The sequence below is a fragment of the Heterocephalus glaber genome, unplaced genomic scaffold (assembly GCF_053883595.1).
Source record: "Heterocephalus glaber isolate CG9 unplaced genomic scaffold, H.glaber_assembly_v1.0 deba00001497, whole genome shotgun sequence".
NCBI classification, from domain to species: domain Eukaryota; kingdom Metazoa; phylum Chordata; class Mammalia; order Rodentia; family Bathyergidae; genus Heterocephalus; species Heterocephalus glaber.
In genome coordinates, this window is record NW_028258320.1 from 16,093,399 (window position 1) to 16,110,577 (window position 17,179).

Here is a 17,179-nt window from a genome sequence, read left to right on the forward strand (position 1 = left end):
TTACCATCAGTGAGCCCTGTCTACCATCCTGACCCAGATCTGTGGGGCACAGGGGTCTCAGCCACACCCATCTGCTGCTGCTGTCTGAGCTGACCCAGGACCACAAAGGAGTCACCCATACCCAAACCTGGGAGTGCAGAGACAAGGTCTGAGGGTGGAGACAGAGGTCTGGGTGGTCAGCTGTCTAACAGCTCGAGCTCTGGTCAAGGAGGCTGACATTTGGGAGCACCCAACTTCACTACCCCAGGGCATCTTGGAGATGACAGGAGCTGCTGCCTATCCACACAGTGGCTCCTCAGCAAGGCTGCAGGTTGGGGAGAAGCCGCACCTCCTGCTGAGCGGGCCCAGGGACCAGGAAATGAGTCTGTGTTCCCTGCTTCACTCAGGATGCGCATGCTGGGGAGCTCTCAGGACCTCGTGTGAGTATCCCCTTAAAATCAGCTCTCTGCTGGGTGTGGCAGCACATGCCTGTCATCCTAGCACTCTGGGAGGCTGAAGCAGGAGGATCAAAAATATGAGCCCTGGGGCCGGGGATTTAGCTCAGTGGTTTCGCTGCCTGCTGCGCAAGCACAAAGACCGGAGTTCGATCCCCGGTACCAAGAAAAAAAAAAAAAAAATACGAGCCCTGCCTGGGTAATATAGTGATTTAGTGAGAGCTTATCTCAAAATTTTTGAAAATTAGAAAGGGCTGGGGTTGTCATTTGGTGAGAAGGCCCTGGGACCAATCCCCAGTACCAATGTATCAATCAATCAAAATAAAATCAGCTCCCCTATACATGGATTCCTCCTCCACAACAAAAAAGGCATCTCAGCACACATAACTATTGATACACAACTTGGGTAAATTTTGAGGAAGTTAGGCCGAGGGGGAAAAGCCAACTTCGGAAGGTTACATTCTGCCTGATTCCATTTGTGGAGCATTCTTGAAATGGCAGATGGATATGAATGGCTAACAGCTTAGTACTGTCGGGAGCTAAGGGTCAGGGCTGGAGGCTGGAGGCTGGAGCCCAGCCAGCATAGCTACAGGAGGGCAATGCCACAGGTCCTGGCAGCCAGGATGCTGTCTCCACTGTATCAAGGTCAATATCCTGGTTGCAACATTAGACTAGAGTTCTGCAAGACATTACCAAATTGGGTAATAGGTTCATATATTTCTTTTCCATTTTTTTTTTCTACTGCTGAGGATCAAACCCAGGGCTTCATGAATTCTAGGCAAGTCCTGTACCATTGAGCTACACTCTCAGCCTCATCATCATTATTTTGCAGTACTGGGGATTGATTCCAGGGCCTTCACACTGAGGTACGTCTCCAGACTTTAAAATTTTTTATTTTATCTTTGAGACATGGTTTGGCTAAGTTGCCCAGGGTGGGTTTGGACTTATGATCCTCCTGCCTCAGCCCCCCTCCCCCCGGAGTGCTGTAACTACAGATGTGTAACACCACACTCGGGTCCCACTAATTATTTCTTTTTTTGTTGTTGTTTTTTGAGACAGGGTCTCATTATTTAGTTCAGGCTACCCTTGAACTCACTATGTACAGCTGGGATAGCTTCAAACTCTCAATGACCCTCCTCCCTCAGCCTCCTGATTGCTTGGATTACAGGCATGTGCCATCACACCCAGCTCCTATTTGATATTTCTTTTTTTTTTTTTTTTTCAGTACCAGGAGTCAAACTCAGGACCTTGGGCTTGCCAGGCAGGTGCGGCACCACTGAGCTAAATTCCCAGCCCCCATTTATTATTTCTTAAAACTGCACGTGAGTGTACTATTATCTCAAAATTTTAAAACAGTAATTAAGGGGCTAGGGGTGTAGCTCAGTTGTAAAGTGTTTGTCTGTCATGCACAAGGACCTGGGTTCAATCCCTAGACTGGGGTGGGGTGGGGGTTGCTGATTAAAGGGAAGAAACAAAAAAGAAAACACAAAAACTGGATCTCACAGCAGTAGGTAGGGTTTAAAGGACCTTTGCAAAATGGCAAAATGGACCTTGACAAGGGCAATGAGATGGAGCAGAAATGGCCTTCCTGGGACAGAAGAGTGAACTAGTTGAGTTTGGCTTTTTGTAGATCAGAGGCTGCCACCTTCCTGGGCCCTGTGCCTGTATGGTGAGCTTCAGGGCTTTTTGGGGAGAAACTCAATGAGGAAACAGGAAGTTCGGGAGGAAGTGCCACCCTCAGGTAGGGGAAAGAAAGAGAAGAGCTTCCATTCCTCCCAAGAAGCCAACTTCTCCACTGGGGACGACCTGGCCCACCTCATCTTCCCAGCTGGTCTCCCTACCCTTCCCTACAGACATTTCCATTAGCTGTGGATCCACAGATGGAAGAGAACAGCCTGGGACTGGAGCCCCCAGATCCTGCAGGCCACCTGCTTCCCACGGTCCCAGCTGCTCCTCTGTCTCCAAGGCCAGCAATGGCCGCCTCATCTGTCTCATGATGCACTCTTCAGACAGCCCTGTTTTGGAGTCAAATCTCCTTCCTCCTTCCCCTGACAAGGACCCTCACCCAGGTACTCAAAGATGGTCTCCCCACTGAAAATCCTTAACTTAATTGCATTTGCAATGTCTTTCTATCATATAAGAGGATGTACCCAGGGCTGGGGATTTAGCTCAGTGGTGCTGCTGCCTGGCTCGAAAGCACAAGGTCCTGAATTTGATCCCCAGTACCAAATAAACCAAAAAACCAAGAGGATGTACCCATGTCCATGGCCAATATTTGGTGTTGGGGGTTCAACGTGCACATCTTCAGCCTCCCATAACACCTGCCTCATTGAATGGGACACCACAAATTAAAAGCTTAGCACAGTGTCTGATAGGAAGCCAGGGATGCCAGGTGTGGTGACGCACACCTGAAATCCCAGCACTCAGGAGGCTGAGGCAGGAGGATTGCCATGATTTCGAGGCCTGGCCTACATAGTGAGCTCAAAGGCATCCTAGAATACAGAGCAAGATCCTATCTCAAAAAAGAAAGCAAAGAAGGAAGGAAGGAAGAAGGAAAAGGGAAAAAAGGAGACCAGCTGGCCATGAGAATTACCTTGACAATTTAAAAAAAAATATCAATGCCTAAGGTCATCTGGGGTTCTGAGAAGGGCGTTCTGTGCACAGGAAATTTTGTAAGTCCCTGGTGACTGCAAGCAGCTGGGGGCGGGGGGTGTAAAAAGCACTGAATTCATGTTAGCAGTTATTCCTCACAGCCTCCTGGAACCAACCCTCATGCCCAGGAGCTGCTCAATACATGCTTGTTGAAGTGAGCAGAACTGAGTCACTCCTGGGGCCCACAGGGCCCCCGGGACTGGGCTGGGGATGGGGGGAAGGGGTTTCTTACTGCTACACCAGAGCCCCAAGAATGAGATTCTGTGGGCAGACGGGCTGAGGTGTCCAAGTCAACCTCACACCCAGAAACGGCTGCCTGGGGGGCTGGAGTCCTTTTTCATCCCCAGAGTCCAGTGAGGGGGCAGAGTCCCGTCATCAACGGGCCATTGTTGCTGGAACAGAGGGGCTCTGTGCCCACTTCACACTCTCCTCCCTCGCAGAGCTGCTCCCAGCTGGGCCGGCTGTGGAGGAGCTGTGTGGCGAGGAGGGGGCTGGGGCCCAAGGCCCTGGAGGATTAGGGGAGGGGCCGAATCCCAGGCTGAGGGGCTGAGGCAGCATGTGTAGCCCATCTCTGCAGTCAGCAGGCTGCCATGCCAGGAGCAACCAGACCCCACCTGAGCAGGGGGCAGTCACGCGTGACCTACCTTCTTCCCCTAAAAACAAAAAGATGACATCTGTGCGGTCAATGCAGCTTTCATGGCCTTTAGAACAGTGTTTTTGAGAAGGCTGGGGGCTTATGTTCTGTAAGTGTGGGGTTTGGGATGAGGTCATTCAATCTCTCTTTGCTTCACGGGCCTTTGCTACATTCAGCACTTGACAGGAACAGTGTGAGCTGGATTTTAGGAGCGTGGTGTCAGAGATCTCACAGAGGGAGCATGGCTGGCATCTTGGGAACTCTGAGTGCACCCTTCCCATTGATTCTCATCTGTTCAAGTAAAGCAATGCCCAGCCGGTGCCCACCAGGGGCTGTGCAAGGGAGCACACAGCCCAAAGAGGTGCCGGGATGGCCTATCCCAAAGTGGGGTCCCCAGGCCAACAGCGCCAGTGACAGCTGGGAACTTGGTGGAAATGCAAATCCTGGGGCTGCCCCATAAGCAGTTGCAAAGGCTCCACAGATGGGTCTGCCGCCCGCCCTCCAGGCCAGACGCTGTGCTGGAGAGAGATTTTCCAGCCTGAAGTGCCACCACTTTGGTAGGTCAGGCAAGCTTTAAAAAAAAAAAAAAAAAAATAGAACAGCATTGTGCAGAATACAAAACATCAGTGCCTTGTGTGTAATAAGGATAAATATGGATTTCATACAACTTTTGTTCGTGTCTGAGGTTTTGGTTCAGAACTTTGAAAACCACTCTTTTAGAGCTGAATGTCCTCATTGAGGCTGGTTCCCCTTTGGTCACTGGGCTGAATGAGGTTTTAAAGATCATGGTGTGACTGTCACTCACCCACCCCCTTACAGTGCAGCCAGACAGGCAGAGGACAGATGGGAAGGGCTGCTTCCCATCAGGACAGACGGCTTCTTTACAGCCTTGGCCTAAAGTTAAAGCAAACAGTGCATTTTCCCCATGTGCCTAAAACTTTCTGTACACACACCCACAAAGTGTCTGTGCCTGGGAGGAGTCTGCAGTCAGATGGACCACACAGCCAGCCAATGACATCTAGGTGGGGGGCTTGGGTAATACACAGCATTCTTCCCCAGTTATCTAGTGTACTTAAATTCTGCATACTCGGCATTTATCATTATGGCGACAACAGTCACTGCTTTGGAAAAGTTCCAAGCTGACAGCGCATCCCTGTGTGGAGTTCCAGGCAGTGGAAGGCAGTTCCCAGAGGGAGGTGGCTACTGCCCAAATGCTACCCAGCCCTTAAGGCTGAGCCCAAACCCCACATATCCCCAGAGCTGTCTTGGATCCTGTCCCATCCGTGATCAATGCCCCAGCACTAATCCCTCCCCCCAACATTTGCCACTGTCACTTCCTTAGAAAGCTTTTGTGCCTCTCAATTATCCTGCCAGCTCAGTGGGGAGCCTGGATCCTTCCCACCACCCTCTCCTTCATTATCCCCATGAGAAATGGAGAAATGGAGGGAGGTTCAAAGGCAGATTCAGGGAAGCTGAGTTTCCTGCCCAAGGTTACTGAGCTGAGTGTAAGGCTGGATGGTGAAGGGCATGGCCCCCCCGACACACACACATTCCTTTCCGAGCACCATTCTTCTCTACCTGGCACCACTGTGATCACTTCTCACCTTGCATGAGAGCTAATGTGCTCATGTGATCGCCATGGAGCACTGAATAAATATGTAAGGAGAGAGGGAAGGACATGGGGAAGTAGGAAGGAAAATAATACAGGGAATGCAAAGGCAAGATGGAAAATATGGTGTGTTTAAATTAAAAATTATTAGAGTGAAAGACACCTTGCCATTAACTCCCCCTCACTTCCAGCACACTTATCCCATCGTTCTTGCCACCTTCTGAAGCAGTTCTGGAAGTCCTCTTTCATGAGTGTCTCTAGTTGTGCTGTTGTGGCTGCTTTGATATCCTCAAGCAATTTAAATCATTTACCTTTCATGGTCATTTTAATTTTGAGGAAGAGTCAGAAGTCCCACGGTCCCAGATCCAGGGAACAAGGTGGACAAGGACAGACTGTCATCTTTTATGAGCCTGTCCCATTGGGTGGCACTCGGCAGCAGCATTCACCATATTTTTGATCACTGTTTTAAAGATGGCGTCCTCTGGTGTGACCAGACCCCCCCCCCCCGCCCGTGCTTGCCACAGGCTGCTCCCCATGGCGCCTCCCATACAGCACCACCAGCACCCACAACAGCTGTGTGAGCTGGAAGCGTCCTGCCGGGATGTGGCCAGCCTCCATTCAGATAAGCCTGGGGAAGGAGAGGTCGCCTACAGAGGAAGGGAGGGCACCGCTGAGCCCAGGGCACCCTCTGGGGAAGCCCGGCAGTGTTGGGTTAGGAACCCGTGGCAGTGGCTGCAGCCTGAAGTGCGTGGAGGTTCCCAGCCCGGCTGAGCCTTTCTGTGGTGTGACCTGGGCTCGTTCCTCCCTTGCCAATGAGGATGGCTGAAATGGGACAGTCCCTGTAAACTGGGGGGCGGGTGCCTGGCCCAGAGCAGTGTAATTGACGAGGGCGTGGGACTACCAGTATCTACAGACCTCTTTCTCCCCAAGGGGCTCAGAGCCAGTGTGTGGGGGCTGTTTTTAAAAGTCAGGCTTCAAGAGCTCTGAATGAGCAGTGTGGCCAAGAGGCAGCCCATGGGGCCAGATCACTTACCAGGCTCTGAACCCCAGCGGTGGCCCCTGCCCTGCAAGGCAAGCGGGTGTGTGTGTGCGTATGTGCTGTCCTCAAACTTGTGGTGATTCTCCTGCCTCAGCCTCCTGAGTGCTGGGATTGCAGGCATGAGCCACCAAACCCAGCTCAGGCCAGATTCTTTTCCAGATTGTGCCTCAAGTTTATCTAAGAATAGAACAGGGAGTCCAGTAGAGTTTGAATTCCTTTAAAACTGGACAGGGACTTAGCTCAGTGGTAGAGCACTTGCCTAGCATGCACAAGGCCCTGGGTTTGATCTCCAGCACCTCTTACACACCAAGTTAATTAACTAAGGTAAAATAAAAAATAAAACTGGACAATTTAAGAGCTGCTTACACACATGAAACTGCTATTAATGGTTGCCTCTGGGTGTCTGAACCAGGCACGGGAAAGAGAATTAGCAACGTATTTTTTGTACCTTTTAAACTTTATACCATGAACATGTATTACTTATGTTATAAAATTTAATAAAACTAACAATAAAATAAAAAGTAGGTCCCAGTTTTCTACCTGGAGGTAGAGGCAAGGTTCTTTGGAGTTTAGGCTCTCCTGTTTTGGAGGTCATTTTTCTTTTTCTTTTTTTTTTTTGGTACCGGGGATCGAACTTGGTTGGAGGTCATTTTAACAGAACTCTGCATTTAAGTACAGGGGCAAAGGCAAAATCTTTTACCACAAGAAAGTTTAGGTGCAATGAGAAACTACCCCCGCCCCAGGCTCTAAGACAAGTACACTTTCTCTGCAAGGAAAGTGACAAATGTCCAGAAACTATTACTGCGAGATGGGCTGAAGTGGGGGGGACTGGTTTGGGCTCTGCCTCTCTCCCATGGGAAAGGACAGACCACCCTCCAAAGCCCCCAAGGGTTGGGGCCAGGAGGACCCACCTGCCTGCAGCTGAGGGGCTTCGAGCAGAACTAGGCCTTGTCTAACAGTAACTTGGCTGGGCCCTTAAGGACGTGGCAGATCCCTGGGGTGACCGCATGTCAACCGTGCATCAGGAGTGGTTGCAGAGTGTTGCGGGCTGGGTGACGGCTGGGCCAGTTCTGGTGGAGGCTGCCAGGGCCAGAGTGGTACAGGACCCCCGGAAGAAGGCGCCTGCCCACAAGGCTGGGGAGGCACTGATGGGTTCAGAGGTGCTCTGGGGAAAACGAACACTCATTGCTCAGGAAGGTGAGAGCTTTCTTCTCTTTCCACCCAATCATCTGCCCTGAACACACAGGCAACCATGACTGCAGAATGAATCCCAAGTGCAAGGCAGGAGAGGACTGGTGGCCAGGCGGCTCTGGGTCAGAGGAGATGGCTCCGACCTCAGCAAGTGACTAGTCCTGTCCTCGCACCCCTCCCCAGCCCCCTCCTCCTCTTCCTTCCAGCCGCTGGACCTCAGGCAGCCAGCAATCCACTCCCAGCCTCAGTGTCCTCCCCTGGAAACTGGGCCCAATCCAGCAGTGGCCGAGAGGGTGCCTTTCTGCCTTCCCGACTGCTTGGCGAGGGCAGCAGCAGCTGCAGCAGCCTGGCATTGGTGCCCACGGACTGGGCCAAGGCAGCTGGCACCTATCTGGGGTTGACTCATGCGCCTCTTCCAGGTCTGGCCCCCAGGCCCAGGCGGGAGCCGTGGGAGTCCCGAGCCCCTTTCACACAGGAGCGTCAGGAGAGGTTTAAAGAAACTCACAGGCCAAGGAAGCTGGGCACTCTGACACCTCCTGCATGGACCCACAGCCTGCCGGAAGCCCGGGCAGGGACTGCACCTGTGATGGAAACTGCTGAGCTCCTGTCTGCGCCTCAGTGAGCCGGCAGAAGCTGGCGGACCCCACCTGCTGTGGCAGTGCTTGGACAGCAGAGCGGCTAAGAGTACATCTGCAGTCAGGCAGCCAGGGGTCTGGGTTCTGGCTGTATGACCAAGGACAAGTCGCCTACCCTCTCTGGGCCTCATGTTGGCATCTGTCAAATAGGAGCACTGTCATGGATCACACAGATGGTGAAAGAGTCTGTAGAGGCTTAGGAGAACCCAGGTGGGGCAGGCAGGTAGGGAACAGCAGCTGGGGAGGGGACCCAGGGCAGGAAGCAGGGGAGCCCGTAGGGCCCTGCCACCTGGGGCGAGAGTCCCAGTGCAGGACCTGGGCCCACAGAGGGCAGCAGCAGGCGGGCGGCAGCCAGTGACTCAGTGATGTCATGTGTTCCCCAGATGACTCAGTGGCTGACCGGCTATGAATGGTGAGCTGTGTGCTGTGCCCTCCAGGCTGACCTGGCACCTCTCCCGTCCCCATTGCCTGTCCTCCTGCCCCAGGGATGCACATGGCTACAGCACCCATGATCTGCTCCCAGCTGCCTGGGCAGCAGCTCTCCAACCTCCACTTTGAGGCAAGACCCGAGTGCCACACAGCCCTGGGTGTCCTTCCTGCCACGGACCCCTCCCCGCCGTGTGGCCTTGGGCAGATTCTTCCCCCTCTCCGGGCCTTGGTCTCCTCCTCTGTAAATGGAGATACTGCCAATGGCTTGCAGGCTGGATGGGGCTTAGTGAGAATGTCTATACTTGCACTCGGCACCCACCAGGTGCTCAGCAAATGCAAAGCAGGGCATTCAGGGGCCTCTGTGATCTCGTCCCAATTCACTTTTCTAGCCTGGCGTGGTGGTGCACTGTTATCCCAGCACTCAGGAGGCTGAGACAGGAGAATCTCCACCAGTTCAAGGCCAGCTCGAATTACAAAGTGAGACCTTGTCTCAAAAAAAAAATTTTTTTTTTACTTCTCTAAGTGTACTAAAATTTATATATAGTCTTTAAAACCCAGCACTCGCCCCCCCTCCCACATACTAGTATAGAAAATAGCTCACCCTTCTTGGTGCCGTATGCTAGGCACTGACTGCTCTAAGAACTTGTATAGAAACACGTAAGCACAGCTAGTGAGAAAATGGAGGAACAGAGAGGTTAGGTAACTCTGCCACTGTCGCACAGACAGTATAGGACAGCAGGGATTCCCGTGCAGGCAGCCTGGCTCCGGGGCCCGCATTCGTACCCAGACCCTGTCCTCCTTCATCCCTTTCTCTTCTGCGTGCATTCTACCAGTCCCAGGTCACCCAGCCGGACTACTCACCACCCCTCTCCCCAGATCTCTGGCTGCTCCCTTCACAAAGTATCCAAAAAGCCCCTCTCAGGTCCAACTCTGTGGGCTCCCTGGTACCCAAGTCTCCTCTCCTCTCTGGCAGGAAGTGCCTCCTGCCATCCCCAGACCACCTGCTTGATGTCCACAGGCTCAGGCTGCCGTACCAGGACAGGTGATGCCAAGGGCCCCACTGCAGTGAGGACCCTTGTGGTGGAGGCTGGAGTCAAACCAACTCCACACCGTCCCCCCACCAGGCCCCTGGAGAGGCTGTGCCAGTGCCCACAGGAGGGACAGGACCGGGAAGCCCATGCTGCCTGGTTGAGCAGAGGTTCCAGGGTGTGGCGGCCACCAGCCCCCATAATGCAGAGGGGCACCCAAGCTGCAGGCCAGGTGACAGTAAGGGCCTCCAGAGGGCTCCAGGCTGATCCCCAGGAGCCCAGACTTTGCCTCCCCTGGCCCACAGCAGCCACCTTGCCCTTCACCATGGCTCCCATGCCCTCCCCAGGCTTGGGGCTCCCCCAGCAGGAGCATCCTGGAGGGTCCTGCCCTGTTCCTATCCCACCATCTGGCCAGCAGCTCCTGGGGGTCCTGCCTCCATCTATACAGCTCACTCACTGTGACCCAGGCAGATGCATCCTCCCCTCCCAGGGCTCACGGCGCAGTAACAACCACAGACCGAAGAACCAGCAGCTGCCACATGGCTGGGTAGGTCACATGCACTGAGGGGGATGCCCAGCCAGCCCGGAGGAGGCCACCAGCAGACTTTCAGCAGGAGCAGGTGACACTAGAGCCAAGGGGAAAGAGCTGGCCCCGGGGCTGGAAACACTAGAGGGCAGGCTCTGGCCTCTGGCAACATGGCCCTTGGAGCTGGGGATGCTGAGTGCAGGCGAGGGCTGGTAAAGGGAGAGGCTTGCTGGTGTGGTGGTGTCTGGCTGTAATCCCAGCACTCCGGAGGCTGAGGCAGGAGGATCATCTGGGCTATGAAGTGAGTTCAAGGCCAGCCTGAACTACATAGTGAGACCCTGTTTCAAAAAAAAGAGGAAGACTATGAAAGAGAAACAGCATCTCAGATGAAAATAAGCCAAGATCTTGACCTCAGTTTTTCTCTCTGCGGAGGACAGCATCCCCCAGTGACTCACACACTCTAGGTTTCTGATCTCAACACAAGCAGCTATCCTCAACCGGAAGGTCTGGTGCTGCTCAGGCTTGTCTGTCCCTAGAAGAGAGCTGGGCACGCCGCCCCACCCATGTGGTTGGAGTTGTGAAATTTCTTGCTGAAAATCAGCACGGTCACAGCCAGGGGGTGGCCTGGTTTGTTTTGAAAACATTTCCTCAGATAGTGCTACTTTGGCTCAGGCCCCTTAGCGCTTTCCAGAGCCCCACATGGCAGCACAGCTGGAGCGCAGGGAAAAGAGGCATTAGGAGAGCCAGGGTTGCTCCCCGGGACTGGGAGGCTGGGGCGGCCCGGGGTGCGCAAAGCCCAGCAGCCTGCAGGAGTGGCAGGCGAGCACCTACCTGCTGGGCCCTCTGAACCAGACCCCTCCTCAGAGTCTGGAGGGCTCCTCGGCTGACATGTGGGCTCCCCAGACCTCCTTGTGCTAAAGAGACTCTTATAACTCTTGGGGAGTCAGTGCCCACACTGTCTTAAAGCAGCTTCCTGCAATGGACGAATGGATAAAGAAAATGTGGTATTTACACACAACAGAGTGCTAGTCTGCCATAAAGCAGGATAAACTTGAGTCATTCGCAGCAAAATGGATGCACCTTGAGGCCATAATGATAAGTGAAATAAATCAGACACACAAGCTTAAGTATCACATGATTTCTCTTGTATGAGAAACCCAAAGTATAAATAATTTAAAAGGCAAAATAAAAGGAAGATAGTAGGAAACAGGGAGACAGATCTTTTGCAAATGGGAAGGGGACCAAGACGTGGAGGGAGTGAGGGAGGGAATGGGAAGGGAAGTGGAATGGATTAAGATGTGTTATGTTTCTGTACTAACTCCCCACGATGAATGTAATCATATACTGCAAAAAGGTACGAATAAAAAATTTTGAAAAAAATAAGCTGTCATTTTAGTTATAGAAACAAAACAATGAGCTTCCTGAGGGAAGATGAGATTATCTTTTTTGTTGTTTTTATTTTATTTTTTGAGACAGGGTCTCAATAAAGGTTCAGGCTGGTCTTGAACTCACTGCATAACCCAGGGTGGCCTTGGACTCCTGCAGATCCTCCTGCCTCAGCCTCCCCAGTGCTGAAATTACAGGCATGGAACACCAGGCCTGGCTCCAGATTATCTTCCTAATAAATTCTAATTAGTCTAGCAATGGGACTGCCATACATCTTGGAGAATACATGTGAAGTACTGATCCCACTCTCGAGGTCTGTGATGTGCCAGGGCAGAGCATGTGCATGGAATGCTCTTGTATGTGCGAGAACACACGACTAGCTGTCACTGCCAAGCTCCTTACATATTTAGCTTCCAACTGTCAAACATGGTAGGTTGCTGTTACCCTTTCCCTCTTACAGATTAGGAAACTGCAGCCCAGAGAGACTAAGTAACTGGCCACATAGCAGTGCCCGGGGCATTCTAGCTTTTGAATTTGTATTCATACCACTGCATAATTTGCTTTTGAGTGTGTCCTTGTGTTTGTGGATCTGTGTGTGTGCAGACCTTTGTGCCTATCAATGCTGTTTCAGTGTGTATCAACGTGCCTGGCTGTTGACTTGAAATATTTGTGTGGAGGCCATAGCTGGGTGTGCATGTGTATTTGTGCATTGTTGCCCACCACAATCTGCATGGCGGTCTGTGGAAGCGGCTATGCAGCGCGGCCCACCAGCCCTTCCTGGACCCATGCTCCCACACGTCCGGCACCCCAGCCTCAGTGGCAGGAGATGTGGCAGTCCCCGGGACCCTTGGGCAGAGCCCTCTCCCAGATCCCAGGGGTTTCCAGTTTGCAGACCCAGCTGGGCACAGCGGCACACAGTGTCACCCCCTGGAGATCCATCTCCTGCTCTTCACTGCATGCTGGGTCTGGAGTTCACCTCCAGGTAAGCTTCATTATTAAAGAATGGGGACTTTGCCTCCTATCACAGAAACAGAGCGCTCCGAGATTTGTGAATCTACCAATGTGACCTCACACTGTCACCACCCCTGCCTGAGCTGATAGGGCTCCCACCAAAAGCAAAGCAACTCAAATTTTTGCTACCGCAGGAAGCCTACATAGGTCCCGAATACGTTGGTTTTGAGGGTTTCTTTGCAGGTAGGAGACAGAGAAGGTCCAGAAAACCAGCTTTGGTCCATCCACTCTAAAACGATGTTCGGAAGCAGAGCTTCCTCGGCTGCCATAAAACTGCAGCTAAGCCCCAGATTCTCCACCATCGAAGTCAAACCTGCCCCCAACCTGCTTTCCAGGAGCGAGGCGGCTTGGTACTTACCCATCCATCTGGGGTGCACTTTCCTGCCACATGACCCCCCTCCTGCAGCCACCCATGCTGCAGGAGGACTGGTGGGCTGGGGGGTGGGGGTGTCCTGATTTTTGAGGTTCCCACAGTCAAGGAGGAGGGGCCAGGTATGGCGGGGAGGACAAATCACAGCATCCCAGCTTGGGCCTGAGGTGGTTCTTTATTTGCTGCCTTCAGGGAGGCTGAGCTGGGAACTGGAATGTACTTTCCACACCTTTCTCCAAATCCTTTTCATAGAGTTCTCCCCAGTCCCAGTGATAAGATCCCAGGTCCCAGGGAAAGCCACAGTCCCTCAGCACACAGCCATCTTCGTACGGAGGTGAGGGGTGTGGAGGAGGAGAGAGGGGGCTGGAGATGTGGAGTTACCGAGCTGGGGGCTCCAGTGCCTGCCCCCCGACACCCAGGCAGGGGACCAGGAGCAGCCAGCCAGACTTGGGGGATGGAGATCGAAGGCAGAAGAAACTGTCCAGGCCTCCTAGGACCACCCCACTCCCAGCTGTGGAATCCACACGCTTGGGGAAGGGCAAGCCACATCCTATCCAGAGAACAGATAATAGAAATCCTTTCTGATAAGGGACAAAGAGGACCTGTTTCTGTGCCTGTCTCCTAGCCAGGATGCCTTCAGATGTGCTCTCTCCTGCACTGTGACTCCCCAGCAGAGGTGCTAGAACTACCAGGGCTCAGACTTGAGATCCTCCTGCCTCAGCTGCCCAGAGACTGGGATGACAGTACGTGCTACCATGCCCGGCTGCTGATTTTTCTACTATGGATGCCTATATCAGAGGCTCTGTGGTAGATGCAATGAGCTGGGCAGGGGGTGACCCACTCGGGCCTTGGCAGTGGAGCATACACACCAACCCTGGCCACCCACTGTCCCTCTCTGGCTGCATCTCCTCCTGTGTACAATGGGGACCAGACGACTCGGGTGTGAAGGACCAGCCAAGCCATGTGGCTCTCATCTTCCCGGACCTCCCTGGCTCTGCTCCCTCTGTCTTCTGATCACCAGCTCTCCAGGACACAAGACAGCTGTGAAATGACCCCTTAGATTCATCAAGTCAGTGACAACCGGAAGTGGCAGGTGGGGGCTAATTTTCCAAGTAACTGACTCTTCTAAGGAAAGGAAGACAGGGGCTGGGGATTTAGCTCAATGGTGCTGCGCCTGCCTGGCAAGGCAAGGTCCTGAGTTCGATCCCTGGTACCCACACAAAAAAAGAAAGGAAGACAGTGACCCATTTGTGGATGGATAGCTGGCAATTCTTCCCCACCCAGGTAGGGTCACAAGTGGCAGCTCTGTCCCCTTCTCAGATGAGCAGTGAGTCACCTCCACCATCTCCCTCAGTCACCAGAGCCCCCACTGTCTCCTGGCCCCAGCTCCACACGGACGCTCCAGCAGGCTGGTACCACAGCCCTTGGTGTGAGCCAGGCTGGGCAGGGTGTGTGGAAACACAGGGCTGGGGTGGAAGCCACAGGACCATGTTAGTAAGCAGCACCTGGGTTGCTTCCTGGTCGCCATGGAGAACTAGCAGGGACCTTACAGACCGCTGGTATGGAGTCATACTCTCCAGGTTCAATTACAGCTTTGTCTCTCATCAGCTGTGTGCCTTTGAAAAAAGTACTTAACTTCTCTGAGCCTCAGTTTCCTCATCTGCAGAAGGGAGATGAGATGCTGCACTCATAGGGATGTACAGTAACGGCTGGATGAGGTCATATCTGTAGCGTTCCTGATTCCCAGAAGGCACAATGGAGGAGGAAAGATGATGGGTGGAAGGAACTGCCTCCACAGTTCCACCGAAAATTGGAGGTGGTGAGTCAGATGTGGTGGTGCATACCTGTGATCCCAGCACTCAGGAGGCTGAGACAGGAGGATCACTGTCAGTTCAAGGCCATCCTGGGCTACACAGTGACTTCAAGTCCAGCCTGAACTACATAGTGAGACCCTGTCTCAAAAAACAAAACAAAATGACATTGGGGGTGTCCAAGCCCAGACCACCCCCTCTCTCATCCAGGGCCACAGTCCTTGGCACAGCCTACGTGCTTTGCTAATTCCAGCATTCAGAAACTTGAAATCTATGTGGTATCTCATCAGGGTGGGAGGGGATAGGTGCAGGGAGTGACATGTGTCATTTTGATGACATGCCCATGCTGCCCCATATCTGCTCATTCTCAATCCTAAAAATACTGGCAGTCTGAGTTCCAGGGGCAGGGGACGTTTCTGTTCCTTGGGAAAACTTGTGCCAGCTGGCAGTGAAGAACCCCTGTGATAGTTCGGGGACAGTGACCACCCCTCCACCTGCTGCCATCTCAGAGCCAAGTGCCTGCTGGAGGGCACAGCTCTTAGACCATCCAGGGGCCTCATCTCCAGCCAGGCCACCAGGAGCCGGGAAGAGCAGCAGCTGCCCAGCTCCCGAGCCTGAGATGTCCACCCTCACCACCCAGCGACCCACTCAGCTCCCCTAAAGCGGGCAGGGCAGGTGAGCCCAAAGCAATAGACCCTGCTACAGACCTGGAGTCATTCTGAGACCCCCGATATGCCAAACAGCACACTGGGTCCCCAGCCCCCAGTGCAGCCAGATGCAGAAAGGGAACTCTTCCTGATGCCCTGGGGAAGGGGGTAAAGGTGAGGCTCCAGCCCCAAATGGATGAGGACCCTTCCTCTCCTCCCCGGAAGACCGGTTCCTCCCACCGCTGAGGCCCACCTGCCGGGCTCACGATGAGTCCTGATTACATCCTAACCACTGGTGCCTGTCACTCCTCACCCAGTACCGCCTGTGCCGGGCACTGCACGGGACCCGGGGAAATCAAACACAGCCTTAGGTGAAAGGACCTTAACGGTCTTCCGGACAGCCATTCCTCCTCTCCAGGGATCCTCAGGCTGGGATCTCCGGTGTCCTGAGGTCCCTGAGGAAGTACATCCGCTAGGGGGAAGGGTCTCTGCTTCCTTCCAAGGCCCTGTCACCACCGCCACCCGGTCCTGTGCGGCGCAGCGCCGCGGGCCTGAGTTTCCAGTCCGCTTCTAGCGCCCAGCAGCCGCCTAGAGTTTATGAATCACTGTCTCCTGTCGCCGGCCTCGCCTCCGGAAGGGCTGCGCACACCCAGACACATCGCCCAGACAAGACACCCTGAGTTTCCACCCTAGAGCCTCCTGTAGAACCTCCAGGACCAGCTGCAACGTCTGGTTCTCCTCCCCACTTCTCGGCCTCGGGCTGTCACTCTACGAAGCCCAGGAGGCCTGGCCCCTACCTGGGGCACTTTGGGGGATGGGGGGGTCCCCTCTTACAGGAGGGCTGCGGGGGCCGCAGACAAAGACCGTATATTAACGCAGAGGCCCAAAGACAAGCCTGATTTCAACGCCCCAAGCCCAGTGCTCCCACGAGTGCATCTGAGTGGGTGGCAGGCGCGTGGTGGGGGAGGCGCGCGCGAAGCTCCGCGCTCAGTACGCGCGGCGTCTGTGGAGGAAACGCGTGTGCCTGGAGGATAGAAATCGGGGTGCCGAGGGATGTGGGTGCAGCGTGAGGTTTTCCCTGAGCCGGGAACTCCCTCGATCGTTCTCTTCTTCCAAAGTTTGGCGCGCGCGCTAGGACTCACAAGGCGCGGCAGAGCCGCCTCCCCCGACCCAGGACGCGGTTCCGGGACCCGGTGCCCCACTTACCCCGACCGCCGAACCTCCTCCGACCCAGGCGGATCCGATATGCCCCGCTGGCGTCCAGCGCGGGCCGCATCCGCTCGCGACTCGGGCTCTGCGCCGGGCTGCGCGCGCTCCCCGGGCGGCTCGGGGGAGGAGGGCGGAGGGGGCGGCGCGGCCGCGGGTCCTCTCGCCGGGGGAAGCGGCGCCAGGCGGGCGCCGTCCTGCGCGGCTCGGCGACCGGTCCTCGCCCCGGTCCTCCCCGCGGTGGCCGAGCCGGCCAGCGGCCCGCGTCGACGGAGGATTCCTGAACCGCTTCCAAGGCGCCCGGGAGCCCCGCCTTCTCCTGCTCCTCCTCCCCGCCTCACCCCACCCCGCTCAAACCCCTGCGCGCCCGGCAACTTGGGCACCGCTGGCGAAGTTGGGGACGCCGGGGACTCGCGCCCGCCGGACCTCGGGGACGGAGGGGAGGAGCGTGGGGGAGAGGACCGCCCCGCCCCCGGGGGCCGCGCTCCCCAGGACCCTCAGTGGGCCTTTGTTCCCGACCCGCACCCCTCCCGGGAGTCTGGGAGGAGCCCGGCCCCGGGTGGGGAGGTAC

General features: G+C 54.7%; 1 protein-coding gene across 1 annotated transcript in view; it reads right to left on the reverse strand.

The window, feature by feature from the left end:
* Chst3 (carbohydrate sulfotransferase 3) overlaps nt 1-16,938 on the reverse strand; it is a 35,682-nt gene extending 18,744 nt beyond the window's left edge. Inside the window, exon 1 of the mRNA XM_004846234.4 lies at nt 16,609-16,938. The gene's annotated coding sequence lies outside the window, so the exon portion shown is untranslated. The remainder of the gene's footprint in view (nt 1-16,608) is intronic.
* Nucleotides 16,939-17,179: the final 241 nt, after the last annotated feature.